This window comes from Mus caroli, chromosome 9, assembly GCF_900094665.2.
Source record: "Mus caroli chromosome 9, CAROLI_EIJ_v1.1, whole genome shotgun sequence".
NCBI lineage: Eukaryota > Metazoa > Chordata > Mammalia > Rodentia > Muridae > Mus > Mus caroli.
In genome coordinates this window covers 92969066-92979566 of record NC_034578.1, presented here as the reverse complement: position 1 = coordinate 92979566, position 10501 = coordinate 92969066, and positions in this window count along the sequence as shown.

The following is a 10501-nucleotide window of genomic DNA, read 5'->3' as shown; positions in this document are numbered from 1 at the left end:
AACTGAAGATCAAGTGCTCAAGAGTCTGCCTGAGCCTGCGGGAAATATTTGTATTCTAAAATCCCACACCTCAGAAGCCTGGCAACCTAAGTGTGATTCCTGGAATCCACACGGAGTTAGAAGGAGAGAACAGGCTCCAAAATTGCCCTCTGACCTTCACACATGTATACTCCACCATACACAAAATGTATAAATAGAGAACCTGAAAGAGGAGGAAGAGGATGGTGAGGGGCGGGGGAGGGAGAGAGAAAGGGTGATGTGTATGTAATATGAAAACAGAAGAGAGGACTGTTCAAAAGGGAAACAAAACCAGACAGATGGGAAGCACAGAACATTTGGACTAGCAGCCAGGGAGGGGAAGAAACTAGAAGAATGTATAATGATATGATATGATATGATATGATATGATATGATATATGATATTGGAACACGGTCAGAAGATTGACCCTTTGTGAACAATTCCTTAGGGAACCATGAGAGAGGCTCCAGAAGAAAAGGCAGAGGGTCTTTCATCTCAGGCACATTTTATTCCTGGATTGTTCTTGGGTGTGACTTCATGCCTCCTAAGAAAAACACATTCAATTTATAAAATGTTCTTATTGGATGTCAGACCATAGCTATAGAACCCAGTCTGGTGAATGAACCCTGAATGTGACTATGGCCCTCTGCCTTATTTCTTGAAGTCTCTCTCACAGTTCCACAAGGCATTGTTCACCACATGTCATCCTGTTAATTGTATTCTGACATCTCCCCTTCTATATTTTCTAAAGCAAGAGGGGTCATTCTTTTGACTATGTCCTGATAGTATACACGTAGCATTATTTTAGATACTAGCTTAAAATTAATAAATTAGAAAACAAGGAGCTTGGACCAAATACTTCCCTTAGAGCCTGATAGAGAATGTGGCCTGCCACCACCTTGACCTGAGACCTCTGATCTATCAGTTTATGTCTTTTAGCTTATGCAACATTACAAGGACATACCTTTCCTTAGCATTCCCATCTCTACTGTCCATTTCCCCCTTATGTATTATAGTAAGGTCTATGTTGTTCACAAATATACAATAGTGTGGTGGTTTGAATGAAAATGGCCCCCACAGGCTCCCAGTGAGTGGCGCTATTGGGAGATGTGGCCTTGTTAGAGTAGGTGTGGCCTTGTTTGACTATCTTTGTTACTGGGGTGAGCTTTGAAGTTTCAGAAGCTTAATCTAGGCCCAGTGGTTCATTCTTCCTTCCTGCTGCCTGCAGATCTAGAGGTAGAATTCTCAGTCCCTCTCCAGCACCAGGTCTGCCTGCATGTCACCTTGCTTCCTGCCTTGATGATAGTGGACTAAACCTCTAACTTTACATGTTTTCCTTTAGAAGAGTTGTCATGGTCATAGTGTCTCTTCACAGCAATAGAAACCTTACCTAATACAAATAGTAAGAAGCAAAGAATGCAGGTGATATCTACAGATAGATTTTCTTGATTGAGATTATTGTACTTAAATGTAAATGCATCTGTGCTTCTAGTTATTTCCAAAGGAATGTTCAAAGTTGTAACAGTAAAGAAAACAGAAGACTGAGCCAACAAACCAATTCCCAGTTTCAGTGTTTATAAATTCATAGCTAATCCTACTTAAGTCTATGCCCATTTCCCCATAGTGTAGATTATTTTGGAGAAAAACAAATGATTTTGCCATTTCATCTGTCTCTACCTCTAAAAGTTGAAAGCACACTTAAGTTAACCACAATGCAAAGAACAGGCTGAGTGAGCACCCCTAATCCAAAACCTCAGAGTCCTGACATGCTCTATACCTCAAAATGTTTCCAAAACCAATGTGACACCACAAGTAGAAATGTAACTTTATTTTGTGCACAAGATGTCAAAATACTGAGTGAAATTACCACCAAGCTACGTGCAGAAGGTGTAGACAAATAAGTCAGTTGGGTTTTAAGCTTGGTTTCTACCCAAGATGCATACATAAAAACACACACACACATACATGTGCACACATGCATGCACATATATTTAAATAATACATATGTGTATGTGTGTTAGTAAATATTCCAAGAAAAATTTAAAAATAACTCTAAAACTCTTCTGATGCCAAGCATTCTAAGTAAGGAATATTCAACCTATATATGAGAGCTAAACTTCAATAATCTTGTGTACTGCATAGTCTTCAGCCAATTTCACATTCTCTCAGCTGAGTCATTGTTTTCTCAGACTGTTTAGATCAGAGTCTAAACACGGTTTATAATTGCAGTTGATTAACATGTGTCCCTCACCTTTTAACTTTTTCAGTTATAAATCCTCATCCCTCTATGTATCTGTTTTTCATTACCCTCTATTTTCTCTTCTCTTTCTCTCCTCTCTGTCATTGTCTTCATTGAAGAAATTGGCTCATTTGTCTCATATAGTTCCATAGCCTGGATGTTGGAAATTGTATCACAGTCTGATTTAGCATAATCCTTGATCCCTGACAGTTGCCATTAGGAACTAGAATTCTGATCATATTTTGGTTTAAATTTCCTGCAAGAATATTGCCAGTCATGCTGTGAGCTCCCATCAGAGGGGCAGAGCATCAAGTTGTCTCCCTCTGGTGCTATTAGCAGTCGTAGATGATTAAGGCCTAGATTCATCTTTTCATTAGAAGCTGCAACAGGATGATATCTTAATTCTATACTCCTTCATTTATTAACTGGAATCATTCCATTTTTTAAAATCCCCTTTAGCAGATTATTCATTATCCTAAGGCACACTGTACATGAGAAAGTCTGCATCAACTACCCATTCCCTTTATTTACCAGATTTCCAAATGAGTTTCCATGTATCCTGTAAATAATGGTGGTTGGCATTTTTGTCTACCTGAAGTTATCTGCATGAATTCATGGCTTCTAAAATGTGAATAAATAGTTAACAGCGTACATTCCCTTTCTCTGTGGGGAAAAAAATGACCTTGGGTTAACTATGCAGCTCCGTTCCCCTGGAAACTAATATAGGTGGGCAGTCAGCAATGTTACCTGGCAACATTGCTCATGATGAAAATGACCCCAAATAATAAGCTGCACTTGGTCTGGGAGGACAATGAATAAACTAGATACCTAGTGGGCGTCCATAGAGAGCTGTGAACCCAGCCTGTGTCCTGCACGAGGCCCAGTGGAAGCTAGACCCACAGCACAGAACAATCAATGGTGCTGGATCTGACAGGCAGTGAAGCTCTAAACCAGGTTCTCTTCATCCAGGTTCCACAAGGAACAGAATGAGATGCAGACTTGCAGAAAGTGATTTACTGGGGACTAGACTTGGGGACTATATTGGTTATTTCCGGTGCTGTAATAAAATACAATGACCAAAAGCAACTTGTGAAAGAAACTTTATTTAGGCTTATAATTGAGAGAATTGGGAGAGGGAGGGAGGAAAGGAAGGAGGGAGGGAGGGAGAGAAGAAGGGAGGGAGGGAGGGAGGGAGGGAGGGAGGGAGGGAGGGAGGGAGGGAGAGAGAGAGAGAGAGAGAGAGAGAGAGAGAGAGAGAGAGAGAGAGAGAGAGAGAGAGAGAGAGAGAATCTATAGTAGCAGGGGAAAGAACTGAGAGGAGCCAAAAGTCAAAGACCACACTTTCAACTGCAAACACAAAGCAGAGAGTGAACTAGATATCAGGCAAAATTATAATCCCGTAAGACCTGCCCCCAGTGATGTACTTCCTTCAGAAAGACGGCTTCCTATAGTTCCACAATCTCCCCACACAGTCTGATCCACAAGGAACCAAGTGTTCACATACCTGAGCTCTGGGGGTGGGGGATGGGGGTAGCGGGCATTTCTCATTCAAACCATCCTAGGAACTGATACAAGCAGGAGAGAGCAGGAATAGAAGACCAATTGTAATAATCGAAGATGTAAACCTTAACCAATCCAACATGAGCTCCTTGGCGGCTGGAAAACCCTTTAAGGTTGTCCCACGTTGGTCAGGGATGGTATGTAAATAGGGGCATAATTCCAGGTGAGATTCCTCCTCCTGCTGCAAGCAGTTTCTCTAAATACTCAACTGAGCTGTGGGGAGCTGGCACTCCGGGACACTGGAGGAACTAACTGTCCTCCTCAGGTCCCTGGGCATCACACCTCAGCATCACTACCTACTCATTCAGTCCCGTTCCTTCTCTTCTGAACTGTCACTTGCCCCCCTGCCATGTTAGCTTGCTGGCCCTCCTGTCATGTGGCCTCTACCAAAATGACACTGAAGGGATCTTTTAAGTGTTATAAGATGTAAGTCTGAATTCATTTATATACTTGCCCAGATCTGAAGTCACCCATTCCTCCATAAATTTTAGCCCAACTGCCACTTAGTGCTATCAGGGGACCACAGTCTGGACAACAAACATATTGGGTAAGTCATGGTCTTTGAGCCTTTTCTGTGGCCAGAGTCAGTATTTTTTTAAGAGAATGTTCTCAGATCATTTGTTAATTAATCACAATGGCTAAGCAAAAGCTCCAAAGATAACAGGGCACAACTGGAGCCAGCTTTCAAAATGAGGCTAATCTTTATTTTAAAAAAGTATAGCATGGGTAGCTATTGATATGTCCAATACAATTTAGTATAGCTGGTGTACTGGCTGGCTTTGTGTGTCAACTTGACACAAGCTGGAGTTATCACAGAGAAAGGAGCTACTCTTGAAGAAATGCCTCCATGAGATCCAGTTGTAAGGTACTTTCTCAATTAGTGACCAAGGTGGGGAGGGCCTAGCCTATTTTCGGTGGTGCCATCCCTGGGATGGAAGTCTTGGGTTCTATAAGAAAGCAAGCTGAGCAAGCCAGGGGAAGCAAGCCAGTAAGCAGCATCCCTCCATGGCCTCTGCATCAGCTCCTGCCTCCAAGTCCCTACCCTGTGTGAGTTCCTGTTCTGACTTCCTTTGTTGGTGAACAGTAATGTGAAAGTGTAACCTGAATAAACCCTTTCCTCCCCAGCTTGCTTCTTGGTCAAGATATTTTGTGCAGGAATAGAAACCTGACTAAGACAGCTAGGTTTTCTTGACTTCATCCATCACCTATTTGTGTGTTCTTTCATCATTAATAGCAGCATAAGTTCTCATTTACACTATTGTTCAAAATATATCCAACCACTTTTGTTTTGTGCTGGTTGCATGTTAAGGGATAAAATTCACAGAGCAACTAGTCAAATGATTGTGCCGACATAGTATGTATCCCTTTTGATTTGAAATAATTCCTCCTGTACAGAACTCAACTTGTAGTTAAATTTATTTGTTTCAATGGGTTCCTTCTAGTTTACTATAGCTTATAATTATGTAAAAAATGTATTTAAATAGCTTTAAAATCATTTTTATAAACTAAGATACATAGTCCCTTCCATTTTGCTCCTGCACTCTCTTAAATCTTAGTTTATCTTTAGATATCCTACAAAATAGAAATCAAAGAGTCAAGGTGTTTCCTGAAATGAACGGTGGTGCATTATATACTATCTCTGCTTTGCTCATATCACTGAATAGTATATATCAGGATTCAGCGTGGACAGTAGACGAGGATCTATGGGTAGTGTTGGGATGGGAGACTGGGTATTCAAATGCAAACGATTGAAGCTAGACCTCTGCCTCACCTTATAAAAAAGAATTATGCTCAATAGGATCAAATACATAAATACAAGGCATGAAACTAAAGGAACGCTTGGGGGAAACGCTTCAAGATAGGAGGTAAGACAATCTTTGTTGGGGTTTTAGGTTTTGTTTTCCCTAAGGCCTCCAAAGCATGGGAAACTAATGCAAAAAAAATATGCAAAGAGGATTAAATCACACTACAAAGATTCTACACAAGGGAAATGATCAAGATTGAAGAGAAAAATCTACAAGTTGGTAAAATTTTTGCAAAGCATTCAAATAACAAAAGATTAATATCCAGGATATATAAGGAAAGCAAACAACTCAGTAGCAATGACAGATAATCTAATTTAAAATGGACAAAGTATATGACCAGACACATAGACACACATTAAGAGAAGAAATTCAAATGGACAATAAATTTATGAAAAATATTCATTATCGTTAGCAATCAGGGAAACAAATAAAAAACAAAAAACTATAATGAGCTGTTTTGCACCTCATTTAAAACAACTGTTACCTAAAAGGGAAAGCTGACAAATTGCTAGGAAGAATATGGAGAAAAGAAAATTCATCAACAATTGTAGGAGAATTAAATAAAAGTTATTAAGTGAGCAACATGGAGATTCTTTTAAAAAAAAAACTAAAAATAAATCCATTACATGAATCACGAATTTTCTTCTAGATCAGTGGTTCTCAATCTTCCTAATGCTGTGACCCTTTGATACAGTTCCTCATGCTGTGGTGACCCCTAATCATTAAAGTATTTTTTTGCTACTTTATAACTGTAAGTTTACTACTGTTATGAATTGTAATGTAAATATCTGGTATGCAGGATATTTAATATACAACTCCCAAGCTCGTGACCCATAGGTTCAGAACCACTGTGCTAGGTGTATACTGAGATAATATAAAGTCATGTCAAAGAAAGCATGTAAGTGGATGCTCACAGTCATCTATAAGATGGAAAACAGGGCCCCCAATGGAGAAGCTAGAGAAAGCACCCAAGGAGCTAAAGAGGTCTGCAACCCTATAGGTGGAACAACAGTATGAACTAACCAGTACTCCCAGAGCTCAAATCTCTAGCTGCATATGTAGCAGAAGATGGCCTAGTCGGTATCACGTGGAAGTGAGGCCCCTTGGTATTGCAAACTTTATATGCCCCAGTACAGGGGAATGCCAGGGCCAAGAAGTGGGAGTGGGTGGGTAGGGGAGCAGCGTGGAGGGAGGGTATAGGGAACTTTTGGGATAGCATTTGAAATGTATATATAGAAAATACCTAATAAAAAATAAATAAATGAAAAAAAAAGAAAACATTGCTGTGTTTATCTTTAAACAATTCGTGAGAGTTGATACAAAACAACCTAGATATCCATCAATAGGATAAAAAAAATGTGGCATATATATATATATATATATATATATATATATATGAACAATGTAATATCATTAAACCATTAAAAGAATTGTGTTCTATTATTTGCAGCATAATTAATAGAACAGAAGAATATTTATGTCAAGTGAAATAGTCTAGCATGGAAAGACCAATACTTCATAGTCTCCCTCAAATATGAATGATGAAAAAGTCAGTCTGAATGTGGGACCTTGATTACTAAAAGATAGGATGGTAGGAGAGAAGATAGAGGGAGGGTGGATAATGAGTTTAAAAAAAAGAGGAGGAGGCTGGGGAGATGGCTCAGAGACTGAACCACCAAACAAAGGGAATATACAGGATGGACCTAGCACCCCTTCCCTTCACACACGTAGCAGATGTGCAGTTCAGTCTTCATACGGATCCCCCAACAACTGGACTAGAGGCTGTCCCTAAATCTATTGTGTGCCTGTGGATCCTGTTCCCCCTAACTGGGCTGTCTTGCTTAGCCTTAGTGAGAAAGGATGCATCTAGCCCTGCAGTGACTTGATGTGACATGGTCAGGGGATACCCAAGAAGGCCCTCCACCCCAGAGGAGAGGGGGATGAGAGAAGAAACTATGTAAAGGGGGACCTGAAGAAGGGGGCAGCTATCCCACAATTGGAAAAGAAAAAGAAAAAGAGCCCTTGTTCTTACAAAGGACTTGGGTTCAGTTCCCAGCACCCACATGGTAGTCCACAACCACCCATAATTCCAGTTCCAAGGGATCTGACACCCTCTGCAGGCACCAGGCACACCCTGGTGTTTTCTAACTCTGTACTAGCTTTGAGACTGATATATTAAGAAGTCAACTATCAATTATATAAGGTGGTGCGTATTTGTAATCCCACCCACTGGGAAGCTGAGGCTAGAGGATTGCAATGAATTCTATGTTAGCCTGGGCTACCTAGCAAAACTTAAAAAGTAACTATATTAATCCCCATAGTGTTTAGTATTTTTAACATGAATACTCATATTATGCCAAAGGCTGGTTCTGCACACATACGGGTGACTCATACAGTGCCAAGATAGGAGATCCCATTAGAAAAAAATGGCAACAGCTAAGATGTACAACTTCTTAAATGTGTTCCTGTGATCTGCTTAATACTTTATCAAAAGCTTCCATTTGTGCTTCATTACATTAGATGGGCTCTGGTTCATCTTTCTCGACTGCCTTTTTTTTGTCAGTTTAGGTTTAATGAATTCATTTTGGTCACATAAAAATAATTAGGGAGTTCCCCTTCGTTTGATAGTCTCTATAATTGATCAGATCACATGGGAAGCTCTAATCTTTTATTCTTCTTTAAAAAGTTTCATAATATATCAACACAATGGATTTTGATCATATCCACCCCCACTACCTCCCTCCAGTTGCCACCAGGACTCCCCCTGGGTTCTCCCTTTCATCTACATATCCCCTTATTGTTTTTAAGTAATAACCAATAAAGTCCAACTGGTGTTGTCTACAAACAGTGCATGTAGGACCATCCACTAGGGCATGGCATATGCCATAACCCAAGGAAATGGGACCCTTTACTAGACAGCCAATGACTGCCAGAATTCCTCATCTAGAGGTGGGACCTTAGAACCAGTCTCCCCACAATGCTAGAATTTGTACTGGTTCGATCTGTGCAGGTAAGCACAATTCTTGTTTGTTCTTGTGTACAATGACCTTCTCGTGCCAGAGGTAGCATATCCTAGCTCTCTCTCTCATCATCCTGCCCTTCCCTTCCTCGTGGCTACTCTTCTTCAATTCTCCTGAGCCTTGAGTTAGGGGAAGTTGGCATGGATGACCCATTTGTGGCTGATCACTCCGAGTCGCATATTCTTTTTTTTTTTTTCCAGAGCTGAGGACTGAACCCAGGGCCTTGCGCTTGCTAGGCAAGCGCTCTACCACTGAGCTAAATCCCCAACCCCCGAGTCGCATATTCTTAACACTTTGACCAGTTCTGAATCTCTGCCTAAGGATTGGCCTCTGCAAAAAGAAGCATCTCTGGCTATGGCTAGGAGCAATCTCTCACGTCCAGATGTGCACATACAGGCAAGCACATCTCCACATATCAGTATGTGTATATGAACTTGTATGCACACATGCACAGATACACAATGAAATCTCATATTTGGTATAACATTAACCCTGGAAACACGCTAAGTTAAACAAGACCCAAAAGGACTGTGTATTATTCCATTCATAAAATAAGTAAATGATAAGTCAGAAAGATTGTTCCATGAGGGCTGGGGGAATAGAGGAGAAAATGACTTCTATTTGATGGTTTTTGGAGGTGACAGATGTTTTAGAATTAGATAATGGTAATATTTGCTCAATTTAATGAATTCACCAAAAGGCATTGACTGGATCACTCTAACGGTAAGTGAACTACACCTTGCTAATGTTTTTAAGAACAGAAAGGAAAGGATGCCTTATATAAACCAATGTTGAAATGGCCTATAAATGGAACTCAGGTCTTTTTGTTCCCAAGGGTAGGGAGGCTTATTGATAAAACTGAGTTTGGGCAAACACAAGAGGAAGTGTCATACACCTATTCCTGGTATTGTGATCTGGAGTGCGCTTCGCAGTGATTACTTAGTAATGTCTACGAAAGATAAAGTGCGCACCCTGGGATTCGGGATTTTCTATTGTAGAGATCTAAGCTCCATGTGAGGCTGGCCCAGTTAGCACTCGGGAAATGTTCTTTCCTATTACACGGGTGATAATCATGGGAAGAGGTAATAAATTATTCACTAAACTCCCACAGCCAAATTCAGCTCTCACTTCTGCTGTTTTTTAGAAATATAATGAGACGGCGTTCCTGTTCTAGGATGGCATGGCCGTGAGACCTCTGCTCCTTTAATCTTTGCAAGCTGTATGAAGGGGAAAGCAAGACTTCCCCTGATAGATAGGGCTCTGTTTCTAGAGTTCCTGGGTGCACACTGGCAGAGTAGCTAATGATTCTGCACCTCTTGATAAGTGAATGTGGTGGGGTGGGGTGGGGTGGGGCTAGGGTAGGGTAGGGTAGGGTGGGGTGGGGTAGGATAGGGTGGGGTGGGGTGGGGAGGGGTGGGGTGGGCTAGGGCAAGGGTACAGAGGAGAAGAAAACAAAGTCTGAGTCCTAAACCTGTGGACAACTTAAGCATAAAGTCTTGTGATCATGAACTCTGAAGGGGCATGAGTGAGCCTGTGTCTCTGTCCCTTCAGCCCCTTTTCTGAATAGTGATGTCTCTTTAACTGTGATGGCGCCATTATTTGTAAACATTGTGCTTTGCTGGTCAGAGTTCTGCTGACGGAAGAGGAACATGGTGTCAGTCTGTCCGTCTAATTAGTCACACCCCAGTCTTTCAGTCAATAAAGACAAAACAAAAACCAAAAAAAAAACAAAACCCTGACGTCAAGTGACCCAAATAGCAGTAACTGTACCAACCAAGGAAAAACAGCATCTAAAATCCATGTGAGCACTTGAAACACAACAGATGGCCGCTAAAGCCTCCAAGAGCTCCGTGGTGCC